Source organism: Mixophyes fleayi, chromosome 6 (genome assembly GCF_038048845.1).
Source record: "Mixophyes fleayi isolate aMixFle1 chromosome 6, aMixFle1.hap1, whole genome shotgun sequence".
NCBI classification, from domain to species: Eukaryota; Metazoa; Chordata; class Amphibia; order Anura; family Limnodynastidae; genus Mixophyes; species Mixophyes fleayi.
In genome coordinates, this window is record NC_134407.1 from 191,632,876 (window position 1) to 191,649,401 (window position 16,526).

The 16,526-nt window shown below is 43.1% G+C and overlaps 1 long non-coding RNA gene across 1 annotated transcript; it reads right to left on the reverse strand.

Moving 5' to 3' along the window:
- Positions 1-3,466: 3,466 nt before the first annotated feature.
- On the reverse strand, positions 3,467-13,043 carry LOC142160530 (uncharacterized). The gene is made up of 4 exons (XR_012693261.1): positions 12,920-13,043; positions 11,481-11,553; positions 5,481-5,624; positions 3,467-3,685 (listed from the first exon to the last, which is right to left on the reverse strand). It is a non-coding gene; the product is annotated as an uncharacterized LOC142160530 (long non-coding RNA).
- Positions 13,044-16,526: the final 3,483 nt, after the last annotated feature.

The window sequence follows — 16,526 nt, forward strand, 5'->3', positions numbered from 1 at the left end:
TGGACCAAGCGGTTCCTATCTGCTGTCAAATTTAAATTCTATGACACCCTGGGTTGGTCACACTATAATACAGAAATCCGCAGCACAGGGTCCCCCATCATAATGTGACACAACCCCAACCTGTTCAGCGAGTGGCTGAATTCCCTACGTGAATTGGTTCTTGTGACAAGATGGACCGCCTATGCCACCCTGTCTGTTGCTGCTGGGAATCGGCTGCGCTTACTTTGCCACTGTTCCCTTTCGTTATCCCAAATGCGCCCTATTGCCGCAGTAGGAGGGGCTCACAATTGCTGCTACCACTGGACTCCTTACCGGCATCCACTACCGGGTTTCTTCTGGGTAACTGACGCTGTGAGTGTACCCCATTACTGGCGTACCTGGGCTGGTACTCCTGACCTCTTACTATGGATCAGGGGTGCTGTGGATGGATCCCCCCTGGCCTATCACACTGACCAGAGCTGCAGGGCAGCAGGCAGAGTGGCGGTACAAGAAAAGCTGGGTCCAACCTCAGAAACAGCCAGAGAACGGATTAGATTTAGGGTCTAATCTGCAGGTCACAGGACTACAGCAATATTGAAGGTGTTTTCAAGCAGGTCTTTGAAGAAAGTGATGTTTGCTCTCACATTGGTTGAAGGCACCAGTGATCAGGTCAGATGAAACAAGAACATCTCAGTGTACAAGACAGTGCTTTTTATAGTGATTTGGACACAGGCTATTTTTAGAATCAGGATGCAGTGTGTTTACACAAACTTGGATTTACATGCATTGCAAAGCCAACAATCTTTACACTTATCTATGAAATTCTAGAGATGATGTGATGTCCTGCATCTGGTTTTCAAATGCAGATAATCTAGGAGGCAGTCTTAATTAAAAGTTCCTGCCATCAATCTTGGACCTTCAAACATCAAAAGATCTATTTAGCATGGGGCCCCTCTTCAGACAGTCCAGAATATACATTCCCAAAGAAAGGTACAAACCCCAAACAAGCCACTTCCCCATATAACAACACACAAAAGACTTCCATCCACATCCATTTTGTAGAATGTACTTAATAAACGATAACTAGAATCTGTCAGGTAAGTAACTATTATGGGCGCATCTTTTTTCTAAACGTGGCCAAAATGATTATTTCTTTTTCCCCCTTTAGAGGACCAGGCCAATGCAGAGTAGCGCTGGCCTTTTATAAAATGGAAGAGAGGGAGGTTGTTACTGCATTTATTTGGGGGGGGGGGGGGATTTACGTTCTAACAGGCAAAATAATTCAAACAGCATGTAGTTTAGTTTGACCTTTAGTAAATCCGACAGTTTCATAAAATTGCCAAAAAACTTGGTAATTGCAAAACTTTAGTATAGAAATATAGCCCACGGTCTGAATTGACCCAAATAATTGATGTTAAAACATTTTTTATATAAACTGTATTTACTGATCCAACAAGATTCCAGTGCATTATTAAACAAGATATACAGTGGTTTGCAAAAGTATTAAACCCCCTAAAAGTCAACAGATTTCTCTGTATAACAAATGACACTTTGCAGCATTTTTAAATTTTTCTTTTGTTTAAAGAAACTCTACATACAAATTGTTAATTATAAGTTTGAATAAGAGTCTACTGGTTTGCAATAATAAAAATGTACACCAAGCGTTTTTTTTTGTAACAAGTGACAAGTCTCTTATAACAAAGAAACCAAGTTGCAGTGAACTCTGCATTTCTATCCAGAACCATCCAAGGTGATATCTTCCATAGACATGTAAAAGCGAGTCTATTATACTAGTACCTTATCGACGGGAGATACAGAACTTCCACTTTACTGGTATTACAGTATTTTTTAAATTCCTGGTAAGGGAGTTCCTATACCTGGAAATCTCTGTATTAATACTGTATTAATAATGTTCAAAATCCAGAATTCAGGGTAAGTCAATTTATTACCTCTTTCCAAAAAGTCTGAAGCATCAGGCATATCTCAACGATCATAGAGTCAACACTTATCAGATAGACCAGTAAACATTTTGCCTAGGATGCTGGTTCATCTGCACCATTGTGTGATAACCTTATATTGTATTTCTAAGACCGTTATACTATGAAATAATGCCTGGGTGCATTAAAAGATTTTCATCATCAATATGTTTGTCTAAATCTCTTGGCACTACAGGTAGAAATGTAGTGAGAGTCTTCTACCAAGTACCCCAGGGAGGAGCCCCCTTGGAAAGACCCCCATACCGTGAGGGGGGTGGCTGCATAGTGCAGTGTGGCTAATTGGGAAGTGTAGCCGGTATGGAGGTTGGAGACTGCATGGCAGTGGAGTCACTGGAGAGTGGGATGGAGGTCCTGAGGATCTGTAATTGTCCATCTGGATGACATATCTTGTATAGCCGGTGTGATGCACCTGTGCTCTGTGACTGTGGAACTTCTGCTCCCAGCAGCAGCTGGTATGTAACATGCTGTGAGTTTATAAGTACTGGGCAGGAGTGTGATATGAGGAGATTGCAATAACATCTGCTGAAGAAAACGTGCCAGAGGAGACGGCAGTTAAATTCTGAATATTCTTGCAACTGTTATGCTTTTCTGTGCTGGATGAAGAGGAGTTTAAATAATGTTTACCGTTTGTTTTTTTGGGGAAAAAAAGCCACAAAAAAGTTCTCTACAGGAGTAGGCCAAAATAGCCTAAATGTACAATATGTTGAGAGTTCCACCCTATCCTCAGATTAAGCCTGTACTTTATTATATGGCTGATTGAATAGGAAGGCTTCAGTTTGCAGGAGTCTCACAGTACCATACTTTTCTAAAAATCTGGTCAACATTGGCACTGCCCCCCATCTGCGTACATTTAAAAATGCCACATCCCACCCCTGTAGTCTGTGGCTTCCTGCGTGTCTCCATTCCCCTCCTCACATCATGACACTGCCCCTATCACACACAGTCTGGTATCTGGTCCACGGCTAGACATTCATTTGGTTGAGATTCATAAAGTTGACAACATTAGGTAGAGAATTCAAATGTCAGCAGTATTATTAGGTCGACAATTCGAAGGTAGACAGTATTATATAGCTAGGGACTGGGATAGGGATATTGTTAGGTTAGGATTATTATTGTCGACCTAATAATACTATTTACATTAACAGGGGGGAAGGGCGAGAAATTTTCCCTGCTTTACAGGCATGGCAATTGCAAAATAATTATGTTTCAATTACTTACAGGATCAATTGATCTAAAATAATAATTGTATAAAAGAGCTACTAATCACAAATATGTGTGTTAAAATTTCCATACTGTGACAAAAAAATTATTTCTGGACATTATATTTATATTTGCTGTAAGGTTGAATGAGTTTTCATAGTTTCCAACTTTTTGAAATCATTTTCAGTCATTTTATTTGTATCATTTCTCTTTATTGAGGAATTAAATTAGAGAAACAATATATGCACATATAGATAATTCTAATATTAGCCATCAAGCTTTCTTAACAATTTAAGTGGGGGGTTAAAAGGAAGGGAATCTGAGGGAGAGGGGGTGGGGGTTTCCAGAGCCAATGAGCTCCAAATAGGAGGACCAAAGGATTCCTACCAAAGGGGTATTGCAATGAGCGAAAGAGAACAGCTTAAACTATATGAAAACAACCTGTGTGTACCTGAAATAATTTGCCACCGACCTGTGCACCATCCAGTCTGCTGATAATCATTTTCCTGCTGCCCAAGGAAAAGTTGAAATATTAGTCACTCAATCAGAGATTTGTAGGTTTGTGTCTCCTTGAATTCAAAGGGACAATTCTAGGACATTACAAAAAAATATGGAATGGTGTACCCTAGTTCAATCCACACCTTCAGTAGGAGCCCGAGACACCCGGGTGCATCTTACATGGCTGAAAATGACACCTGTACCGTCTCGAGAGGACACCAATGAGAGGCTGATGGTGCTGGCCATTGAAATATCTTTGGCAAGAGTTGATCTGTCAGAGCCCCCCCCCCTGGTTCCCCATATTCCTAGTCCCATACTTTTGCATAATTCAGCCCTGAGTTATACAGGTTCTCAATTAGCATTTTGTAAATAACAGAAATAGTGTACCAGGGGTCCTGTGTTTCAGAGTTCCCCTTCATTGAATCATGTCCTTGAAGCTCCAGGTCCTGTGCAAAATCTGGATTTTGAACCAGTGGATTGGGAGAAGATAATGAGGATGAGGTAAACTGTAAAGTTCTCAGCTTGGTTCATGAGAGCAAAATAGGAATTGCTAGGCCTCAAGCTGAATGGATTAAATCAATGGTTTATGTGGTGTTGTCTCTTCCCGGGACAAATCCAACCTGTTCTTTGCAAATTAGATCTGATAATAAGAGTTTAAGGCCATTGGCGATCATCTTTGCTAAATATTTAATTAAATCAACATTTTACAGGGCAATTGGGCTGTAGTTGGAGCACTGGGAGGGGCTTTCTCTCCTTACGGAGAATCGTGATATGTGCTTGGAGCGATTGTTGAGAGAAGCTGGATCTGTTGGAGATCTAATGAACGGCCTGCGAAATGAATGGATTCAAATTCTCCCCGAAGGTTTTGTAGTAGGTTGTAGTAAATCCGTCAGGTTCCAGGCGTGTACCTGATAGAATGGAACAGATCACCTCCTCACGTTCCCTCAATGAAAAGGGTTTGTCATTTCTCCATTAGTCTCTGTGATTTTGGTAAAATTGCATTTTTTTTTCAGATAATCTGCTGTCCTCTTTTGCTTAAAGGCAGTGTCTATAGACGAGGCTCCTGTGATATTGTATAATTTAGTGTAATAGGAACGGACGGCCGACACTATCTGTTGGTGGAAGTGGTGTGTCCTACCCTCAGAGTGTCTGATTGTGTTTATAAATGGAATGGCCCTTTGTGTGCGCACAGCTCTTACTTGGAGGTGTCAGAGCTTGTTCCCCACTGAAAGAATATACTTCGGCACTTTCTGAAGGCCAGCTTCATCCTCTCATTTAAAAGCTTATTAAGGGCAGCCCTTGCCTCTATCAATTTCTCAGTGCCCCAATGGCTAGGGAGGATTTGTGGCGGTTTTTCATTTATTTCATGAGTTTCTCTTTTAGGGCTTCTTTTTTTGTTGCTTAAGAAAGGCCCCCAGTTGGATTAATTTACATAGGAAAAAGGCATTTGTGAGCCTCCCAAAGTGTCACTTTCAAGGAATCTTGAAAATCATTATGGTCAATGTACTCATCAATGACTGTCTCCAGTCAGAACTTACACTAAGGGTCTTGGAGTAATAATTTATTCAGTTTCCAAGTCCACTGTTTGGGCAAGTTATGTTTTAAGATTATTAACAAGTAAACAGGGCATGAACCGACCTAGACACCTGAGCTATACTCTCTTCCCTAGCTGTAGGTGCCTGTGGCTACTAGACAGTCAATTCTTGAGTAGACCGAGTGAGCGTGGGAAAAAATATATTGTCGTAGTCATGGGGTGTAAAAGACTCCAAAAGTCGGCTAGTTGTATATCTAAAAAATGGGCTTCACCTTACGATAAACATGTTGAGGTGTCTCGTCTAGATGCGTTGATCAGAGGATCCATTGTCCAGTTAAGATCTCCGCCCAGGACCACAACTTTAAAACCCAGGTTCCAACTTCTCCTAGTATTTCATAGAGGAATAATAGTTGACCCTATTTAGAAACATAGAGATTAATAAAGGAATATTGTTGGTGAGGATGTTTCGCCCACAAGTAATACAGTTTCAGCACAATCTGCACTGTGACATGTTCACTGAACATGGTCAAAATGTTATTTTTTTATGTTATATAATTATATTTAATATATATTTACTCGTAAAGCCCAGGAACTGTACTGAAGAGTTGCTCAGTATTGAAAAATAGGAACATTTAAAAGGACATACATTTCTAGGGCTTTGAAACTTGGGATAGTCCTTGGACATTAGGGACAGTGGTGATTTCACATTGCTATCAAATTTTTATTTTATGTTTTGAAACTAACAGAGGCTGACTACACTGGCCTTTAAAAATGTTACTGACAGGAAGTTTGTTGTACAGAGGAATAAATGTTCCCCCATAATCAGAACTTTAGTTCTGTTAAGTTCCTACCTTATGAGTTATATTTGAAGCTTTTTTTAGTAGGCAGTTCATCTATTAGTTTGAACCACATTTCACTGTGTTAAATACAGAAAGGAACATTTGTAGTTAACATTTTAATCCTCTACCAAAAGCTACAAGTTGTATTGATTGTTAAATTTAAATGCCTGTTTAAACTGTTTACTCCTTCGTATTTGCATACAATTCCTTTGGTGTGGGATAAAACAAAAAGGTATAGCTGCAGTAAACTACGCATTTGTGGAATAATTTATTCTTATATTTAGGCAGTTAGTTATGAACAACTGAATAAAAACTGCTAATTTATAGTAAAAGTTTTGTTCGAAATTGAAATTTAGAATTGGCGGCATAGAAATTTAGAAGTGGCGGTATGTAAGTGAATGGAATTTGATAGTTTTACAATGAAGGCAGTAGGAGAAGTGGCGGTATGGCAATTCATGCTTGCAGCTTGTGATTGGTCCTTCCGCTCGCACCTACCCACACATTTTGGCCAATGCTGTAAAAGAAACAGAGTAGCCCTGGGAAAATCAGCTGAATGGGGAAGCCCCCAGGGCTCCAGATAGGGGACTCCTGAGGGATTTGTTTTCCAAGGTGGTAATACAGCTTTAATATAAGCTTTAGTAACATTATCCCTATTATCTACAAAATATGAGATAGAAAAGGCTTGACTGTTATTTAAAAACAAAACCACAAATAAGCCAGCGCTCAGTTAATCCCACATAATACATGGTACCAGCTGCTTGCAAAAACCCCACAATTATTATCAGCACTTATCCTTCACATTGTAAATCTGTATTTTATATCACATGCTTGTTTCTTATTTATTTTATTTGTCAAATATTGTCTTTTATTAGCTTTTATCCAGCCTATTTGGGTGCGGTTTATAAACCAGCCCTGTGTCGCTTACCAGTCTCCACACTTGAGTGCATTTGATTTCAACTGCATTTCAGTGTTGTTTGAAACATTGATGCTTGCGTAGGACTTGCAAACATGAGGACCAGTGATGTTGGGTTGCAAGCTTAAATGTTCTGATCAAAATAAAAACTAATATAGTTTCATTTTGCTAGATACATACAGATGTGAAATAGTACAGATAAGCACTGACAGCCAGGGCCGGTGCTAGGGTTCTAGGCACCCTAGGCAAAATTTCAACGCCCCCCCCCCCCCCCCCCGCCCTCAACGAAAACACTAAATAAATAAATAAATAATTCGATTTTATTTACCTTGCTCTTTTTTCTCCTTAAGCCTCGTCAGTAGATGCAGGGGGGCTCTTCAAACCTCTTCTCTTTTCTTTTCTTTTCTTCTCTTTTCTTCACTTCTCTTCTCTTTTCTTTCTTTCCTATGGCTGCTCCTCGTCTTCTTCACACAGGAGGCGGAGCGATGCATGCTGGGAGGGGAGGGGAAGAACTTTATTCGCACTGTCTGTCACTGACAGACAGTGTGATAATGCAGCACAGGCGCCGCCGGGTAAAGACTTGTCACCTGATCACTGACGTCAGTGATCAGGTGTGCGATGCGCCGGGCAGCCCGGGCGCATCGGAATTAATTGACAGTGGCGGCGGACTTTGAAAAAACAGCGGCGGCACCCCGCCGCCGCTGCACCTCTCTCCCACTTCTCTCCGCTGACTAGATTTTTAAATCTAGTCAGCGACAGCGGCGCCCTGCAGGTCCCGGCGCCCTAGGCAACTGCCTATGGTTGCCTAATGGGAGCGCCTGGCCTGCTGACAGCAACTGTTTTTTTAATTGTTACTTGGCCATTTTGACCATTTAACATTTTGACCCCATGAGTAGGGCAGCACGGTGGCTTAGTGGTTAGCACTTCTGCCTCACAGCACTGGGGTCATGAGTTCAATTCCCAACCATGGCCTTATCTGTGAGGAGTTTGTATGTTCTCCCCGTGTTTGCGTGGGTTTCCTCCGGGTGCTCTAGTTTCCCCCCAGACTCCAAAAACATACTGGTAGGTTAATTGGCTGCTAACAAATTAACCGTAGTCTGTGTGTGTGTTAGGGAATTTAGACTGTAAGCTCCAATGGGGGCAGGGACTGATGTGAGTGAGTTCTCTGTACAGCGCTGTGGAATTAGTGGCGCTATATAAATAAATGATGATGATGTCATGAGGTGAAAGGTGACATTTTAGTCACTGGTATTACTGTTTCACTTATTTTAACCAACTACATACATACTGTATGTATTAACAAGTAGTGTTACCTATCTTTAATGGAACACATGGTCAATTGTAATAGCCTTATAATGCACATTATTGGATAGATTATCCCATATATTATATCTGACATCTACAATAGTAATGACGGACTCTATCAATTACAGTAGGCATAACCTCATGACTATATTTTCATGCTGAGCGACGTCACACACTATTATGCTAGAAAGATTTTCCTACACAGAAACCCATCTGGTCTTTGACCGGCTCTGGCCTGTGCCCCATTCATCTTGTATAAGATGTTGCAGAAACCATCACATGTTTCATCCCTCCTGATGAATGACCCTTGTACGATGAGCGGCCTCACTGATGCTCTGATCCCTTGCACCAGACAAATTCTCAGGGTATCAACTGGACACACTGTCACCAGAGCTGCCCGTATGGCAGGCGGTGACAGGCGGTGATATGTCACAAATCCAGATCAGCACAATGTACAGATGTCATGCACACAGCTCCTCCTCTGGTCTCCTATAGCAGTTCTGTGTTATTAGCTTCCACATACACTTCTCACCTCTTTCACTTTCCAGGGACTATTTTGGATCCAAATTCTGCTTTGTGTGAGTTTCATTGCTAAATACAACATAATGCCCACTTTGTGTTACATTGTGCTTTTTGTGTTAGTATTTTTCTTAATTTGTAGTTTCCATAGTGCTACAATGCTAGGATATGTGCATATGTGTGCACTAAGACTAAAGAGCAAGTAAACTCACTATTGCACATTAATGTATATAAAATATATAAATTACTAAACTTGATACTATACCTGAAATAAATACGTTGGAGCTTCTCTACCCTGCATCATTCTGGGGCAATGCAAAAGCCAGAGTTTAAGAGAAAGGCTTGAAGTCATAGCTAACAAAAATACTTTGTACACATTGCTGTATTTACTCAGGGAATAAATATAGATATAGATATAGATATAAATATATATGTATATACAGTGGTCGGAGCGAGGGTGTATACGGTGATATGCATTACCGCCACTTCTACATCCATGTACATTTCCATTACATTTTTCATACCGTATATGTATATATACATACAAACACACACAACGAACAGCCGCCTAATATTGTGTAGGTCCCCCTCCTGTCATAGGCCGGATCTAGACTTTTCTTTTAGGGGGGAGTTATTGATTTATCCCAACTCCTCCCCCTCTCCAGTCTCGACCGCCCTCCTCAGTCCCGACTCCTGTAGGCCCTGTGCCCTACAACACTATATGTCTCACAAATTAATGTATTTTAGGATAAAAGTCGGTCAGGTTTGTTCTTTACTTTATTCTGAGTAAAACACTATATAGATATAAAATCAAAACAATAAGTGCAACAAATAACAGATATGTCTGCCCCATCATCATACTGTTCCCCTTCATCGCACTGCTGCCCCCTGAATCACACTGTTCCCCTTCATCGCACTGCTGCCCCCTGAATCACACTGTTCCCCTTCATCGCACTGCTGCCCCATCATCACACTGTTCCCCTTCATCGCACTGCTGCCCCCTGAATCACACTGTTCCCCTTCATCGCACTGCTGCCCCCTGAATCACACTGTTCCCCTTCATCGCACTGCTGCCCCCTGAATCACACTGTTCCCCTTCGTCGCACTGCTGCCCCCTGAATCACACTGTTCCCCTTCGTCGCACTGCTGCCCCCTGAATCACACTGCTGTCCCCTGAATCACACTACTGCCCAATCCATCACTGTTCCCCTTCATCGCACTGCTGCCACCATCATCAGACTGTTCCCCTTCATCGCACTGCTGCCCCCATCTTCACACTGTTCCCCTTCATCGTACTGCTGCCCCCTAAATCACACTGCTGTCCCCTGAATCACACTGCTGCCCCCTGAATCACACTGTTCCCCTTCATCGCACTGCTGCCCCCTGAATCACACTGCTGTCCCCTTCATCACACTACTGCCCCATCCATCACTGTTCCCCTTCATCACACTGTTGTCCTCTTCTTCACACTGCTGCTCCCTTCATCACACTATGCCCCCTTCATCACACAGTTCCCTCATCACACTGTGCCAGGTATCACATTGTGCCCCTTGTTACACTGTCCCACTTCATCACACCAGGCTATTCTACATAACTTCCTATGGTCTTCTTTTCTTCTGTCATCTTCTGAAAGAGGCCACTGCCATCAGGGAATACAGTTGCCATGAAGGGGTGTACTTGTTCTGCAACAATGTTTAGGCAGGTGGTATGTGTCAAAGTTGCATCCACATGAATGCCAACACCCAAGGTGTGCCAGGAGAACATTGACCAAAGCATCACACTGCCTCCACCAACTTGCCTTCTTCCCACAGTGCATCCTGGTGCCATCTCTTCCACAGGTAAATAACGCACGGGCTGTCTATATAATGTAAGATAAAATGTGATTCAGCAGACCAGGCTACCTTTTTCCATTGCTCCATGGTCCAGTTCAGGCGTCCATGTGCTCATTGTAGGTGCTTTTGGCAGTGGACAGGGGTCAGCGTGGGCACTCTGACCGATCTGCGGGTATGCAGCCCCATAAGCAGCAAGCTGTGATGCACGCTGCATTCTGACACCTGTGTATCATAGCCAGCATTAATTTGTTTCAGCAATTTGAGCTACAGGAGCTTTTCTGAGGGATTGGAGCAGACAGCATACCCTTCGTTCCCAACGAGCATCAATGAGCCTTGGGCGCCCATGACCCTGTCTTTGGTTAACTGGTTGTTCATCCTTGAATCACTTTTGGTAGGTACTAACCACTGCATACAGGGGAACACTCCATAAGACCTGCCGTTTTGCAGATGCTCTGACCTGCCATCCAGCCATCACAATTTGGCCCTTGTAAAAGCCCCTCAGATCCTTACACTTGCCCATTTTTCCTGCTTCCGACACATCAACATCAAGAACTGACTGTTCACTTGCTGCCTTATAAATGATATATCCCACCTTGATAGGTGCCATTGTAATGGGAAAACCAAAGTTACTCACTTCGCTTGTCAGTGGTTCTAATTTTGTGACTGACTGGGGTATATCTATACTTATATTTTATATCACAGCAATCATGACTGACAAACTACACTATATGCAGAGCCGGTACAAGGGTTCTAAAGGGTACAAAATACTACGGAAAACACACCAAATATCCACAGACCTTTACATACTTGACATTGTTCTTTTGTGTTTAAAAAAAAAAAAATAGAAAAAAAGATAAGCCTTACCTCCTCCAGTGGTCCAGATGTAGTGATGTTTGATGCAGGACGCTGTCCAGACTCCACTGCAGACACAGGATTTCTAGAGGGGAGGTATCCAGGTGTTAGATTTTGGAACAAAAAACTTGACACAGTAAGTCTATGAATTATGCACTTGTTAAAGGCAATCAACGGCCCAAACATGCCCCTACATCACCCCCCTCCACATCACACCCACTGCAACCCCCTCCGCATCACACCCACTGCACCACCCTCCGCATCACACCCACTGCACCCCCCTCCGCATCACACCGACTGCAACCCCCTCCGCATCACACCGACTGCAACCCCCTCCCCATCACACCCACTGCACCCCCCTCCGCATCACACCGACTGCAACCCCCTCCGCATCACACCGACTGCAACCCCCTCCCCATCACACCCACTGCACCCCCCTCCGCATCACACCCACTGCACCCCCCTCCGCATCACACCCACTGCACCCCCCCCCCCCGCATCACACCCACTGCACCCCCTCCGCATCACACCCACTGCAACCCCCTCCGCATCACACCCACTGCACCCCCCTCCGCATCACACCGACTGCAACCCCCTCCGCATCACACCCACTGCACCCCCCTCCACATCACACCCACTGCAACCCCCTCCGCATCACACCCACTGCACCACCCTCCGCATCACACCCACTGCACCCCCCTCCGCATTACACCCACTGCACCCCCTCCGCATCACACCCACTGCACCCCCCCGCATCACACCCACTGCACCCCCCCGCATCACACCCACTGCACCCCCTCCGCATCACACCCACTGCAACCCCCTCCGCATCACACCCACTGCACCCCCCTCCGCATCACACCCACTGCACCCCCCTCCGCATCACACCGACTGCACCCCCCTCCGCATCACACCCACTGCAACCCCCTGTGCATCACACCCACTGCACCTCCCTCCGCATCACACCCACTGCACCCCCCTCCGCATCACACCCACTGCACCCCCCTCCGCATCACACCCACTGCACCCCCCTCCGCATCACACCCACTGCACCCCCCTCCGCATCACACCCACTGCCCCCCCCTCTGCATCACTTGAAAACTATAGTGTAGAAATTCTACCTCATAGTTTGAAAATCAAATATAGAGCACGAGGTGGCAAATAATATTGAATATTATTTGCCACCTCATACTCTATATTTGATTTTCAAATTATGGTGGAGAAAATGACTATTTTATTGGCACCTCATGCCCTATACTTTATTTTCAAACTATGGGGTAGAAATTCTATGGGGTAGAAATTCTACCCCATAGTTTGCAAGTCAAATATAGAGCATAAGGTGCCAAGAAAAGTAATTTTACCTCCCCCCCCCCCCCCCCATTTTTTTTTACCTCCCTACTTCCTAGATTGTACTTTGTGCACCCACTTTGAAAAAATAAATAGATAATTACATTGCATTTAATCACTCTTTTTTCTCTGGTCTGGTCTGGTCTGGTCAGCAGAAGCAGGGGGGGCGGGGGCTCTTCAAACCTCTTCCTTCTTCTCTTTTATCTCTTCAATGGCTGCTCCTCGGCTGCTTCACACAGAGGAGAGAGGGAGGAGCAGTGCATGCTGGAAGGGGAGGGGCGTGGGGAAATAACTTTACTTACACTTTCACTGACAGACAGTGTGAGATCAGGTGCAGGGACAGGCGAGCACATTGGACAGAGGCGCTGCCGAAGAGAGATCACATGATCACTGACAGTCAGTGATCAGGTGTGAGTGCGGCTGGCCGGGGCGCATCCGACGGACTTTACAATTCAGCTGGCGCCACGCCGCCGCTGCACCTCTGTCCCCAAACCGCTGACTAGGTTAGAAAATCTAGTCAGCGGCGCCCTGCAGGTCCCGGCGCCCTAGGCCACTGCCTAAGGTTGCCTAATGGGAGCGCCGGGTCTGACTATATGGACAAAAGTATTTGGCCACACTTCACACTTATTCATTATTGAATTGAGGTGTTTCAATCAGAGCCGTTGCCAGATGTATATAAAATCAAGCACCTAGCCATGCAGTCTCCATTTGCAAACATTTGTGATAGAAAATGGGTCGTTCTAAAGAGCTCAGTGACTTCAAGCGTGGTACTGTGATAGGAGGATGCCACCTTTGTAATAAGACTGTTCATGAAATTTCATCATTGACGAGTTCGGTGTGGAAGAACTTGACTGGCCCGCACAGAGCCCTGACCTCAACCCTATCGAAGACCTATGGGATGAACTGAAACGGGAATTCTGAGCTAGACCTTCTCATCCAACATCAGTGGCTGACCTCATAAATGCTCTACAGAATGAATGGGCACAAATTCCCACAGAAACACTCCAACATCTTGTGAAAAGCCTTCCAAGAAGATTGGAAGCTGTTAACGCTGCAAAAGGGTGACCAACTCCATATTAAAATATATGTATTTGAATACAATGTCATTACAGTCCCTGTTGGTGTAATGGTCAAGCGTCCGAATACTTTTGTCCATATAGTGTATGCTTTGCCATTTCAGCTATTTGTGCTATCTCACTACCCCTTTAGCCACTGCTGAAGAGTTGTTGGGTGTGGCATTTGCTCTTGGTAATGGAGGAGGAATTACTCCAACACACTTTACAATTTAACAAACTTGCAGAGTGACAATTCCTTTTACCTTCATGCTGCATATAAGAACCATATATATGGACATTTAGTTTTGTGGGGTTTAGTTGCCATTTAAATGTGCGAAGAGTGACTGCTGGAAAAGCTGAAAGATATTCATAAAAAGGCTTTTTTTAAAAAAACTGGTATAGTACTTAGCAATGTGACTTTTAGAGTTGCCGTCTTGTCATAGAGAGCCAATGTGCCAGAGACAAAACATGAATTGCCCTATTCATAGCCGCTAGACGTAGCACAGTAGGTGTTCTCATTAGCACATGCTGATGCAGCTTCTTACTGAGTGGAGAGTGAAGTGCCACATGTTGGCTACGGCTTCATAGTGCTGTGCCTCACCGGCGCCTACTTAATGCCAGGAAGACAAATAACACAACCTAATCTGATAAATCTGAAAGCTGCATTAAGTGTGAGTATAATTTCCTGTGTAACAACAACTGTTGTCATATATTTGTATTTGTTAAGCATGCAACTTATTTAAGGGTTGTCAGGGAATCACTGCACAACTTCTTATTATCCCAGTCATTTTTGGGGGACTGTTCTTTTGAAGCTTACTGAGAAGATAGCACTGAAAATGAAACACATTTATCAAATGTCAGAGAAGGAATTAATTTGCAGAGGTGCCACTCATTATAACGGCACCTCTATAATAACCAGGTGCACAGGAATACTCCTTTACTGTGACACCTCTGACTTGTCATCTCAAGGTGATGTGACAATGATGTAGCGGTAATCCGAAGCATGGCTTCCTGGTACACCAATCAGTGCTACATTTTGTAACTGTGAATGAGTGTCTAGATGACAAGAGCACTGTTGGAGAGTGAGTGCAAATTTGGAGACACTGTACAGTTTATAAATATGGAGTTCTTTTTACTCTTATGTGTTTATACTGCTTTTAACCATTTACATGTAAGACAATCTGTATAAACATTCCATATTGATGGATGAGGTGTTTTTTTTTTATAATTTTCTGTATAATGTCCTTTTTAAATTATAACAATTACCAGAAAAAGAAGAGAGGCAGAACTTATTTAAAATTTGTGTACAAATAGCCACATTTGTGTACAAGTAGCCACATTTTTAAGTGGTTGTGTGGGTTCCATAGCAAACATTAGCTACAGATGTGTTAAACTAAAACTCCTTGCCCAAAATATCCACTTCTCCACCTGTTCCCAAAATGCTTGCTCCCACCCCCCTAAACCAGAGGCGAGCTGTGGGAGGGAGGAGTGATGCTAGAGGACTCCCCTAATTCTGATAACAGCCTCACAGCTGAAAAATCTAGGCTGTTAGGCTAGGTACACACTACAGTTTAGTTTCAGGTCAATCAAACGATAAACGATCGTTCGGCCCGATATCGCATTAGTGTGTATGGTCCAACGATGAACGATTATCGTTCCAAAGCACATTGTATCGTTTCATTAGATTTTTAAACTGAACTGAAAATCTCAGTCAATGATGGAACAATTTTGTTCCAATTCTGCAGTGTGTGTGCACTCAGGACCGACAGTGTCCATAGATCTCTCTGGAGTGTGCATCACATTGGGAGAAATTTTGTATAGTGTGTACCCAGCCTTAATATACAGCTGCAGGACTGCATGAGAAAAGCCTTGTAAGGGGTCGGACGTAGTAATTTTAGGGGAGGGTATTTTTTCACAAGGAGATGTGAATGAAAATGTACGTATTTTCACACAGTCGGCTATTTAAGCACATAGATGATGGCCTCCAATTTATTAAGAGGAAACCGTTTTCTCAGCAAGGCTTCTGTTATACCTGCATGCTAGCAGTAGTAAGGGAATAGGACATGCCAATTCAAATTAAAGTATAACATTATTAGTGTTCTTTTTATATTATACATGTTTAATACACAATGGAATTGAAATATAATAATTTCCTATTGTCTATATTTCTGAAACAATTTAACAGTACTCTCATCCCACATGGAGTTCGCTCAGTCTTTTGATGTTATCTCTCGCTTCCTTTTGGGTGAAAAAATTAGTAATTTTGTTATAAGAACCTATTTCCATTAATTTGATTAAACCAGATCAATACAAAGTCTGGCGTCCATCAGAATAACCATTACAAGTTACAGAATGTCGCTGTAGAACAATAAAGTTACAAGCATTTACTTTAATGCAATATTAACTTCTATAAGTTGTTGCACATATGTGTGCAACATCTGTTTTAATTGCAATAGTCAGCTTGATTTTTACAATCTTCTCAGGAACATAGGAACATTGCCAGTCCTGGAGCAACAGTATTTATAATAATCTATACAGACACCTGTGCAACTATTATATATTGCTAAATTATTTTCCATTTTGCATGCTCTTGTACGTCATAACCTATTTTCCTCTCGAGCTGTCATTGTCCCCAGTGCATCACCACCGCTACCTT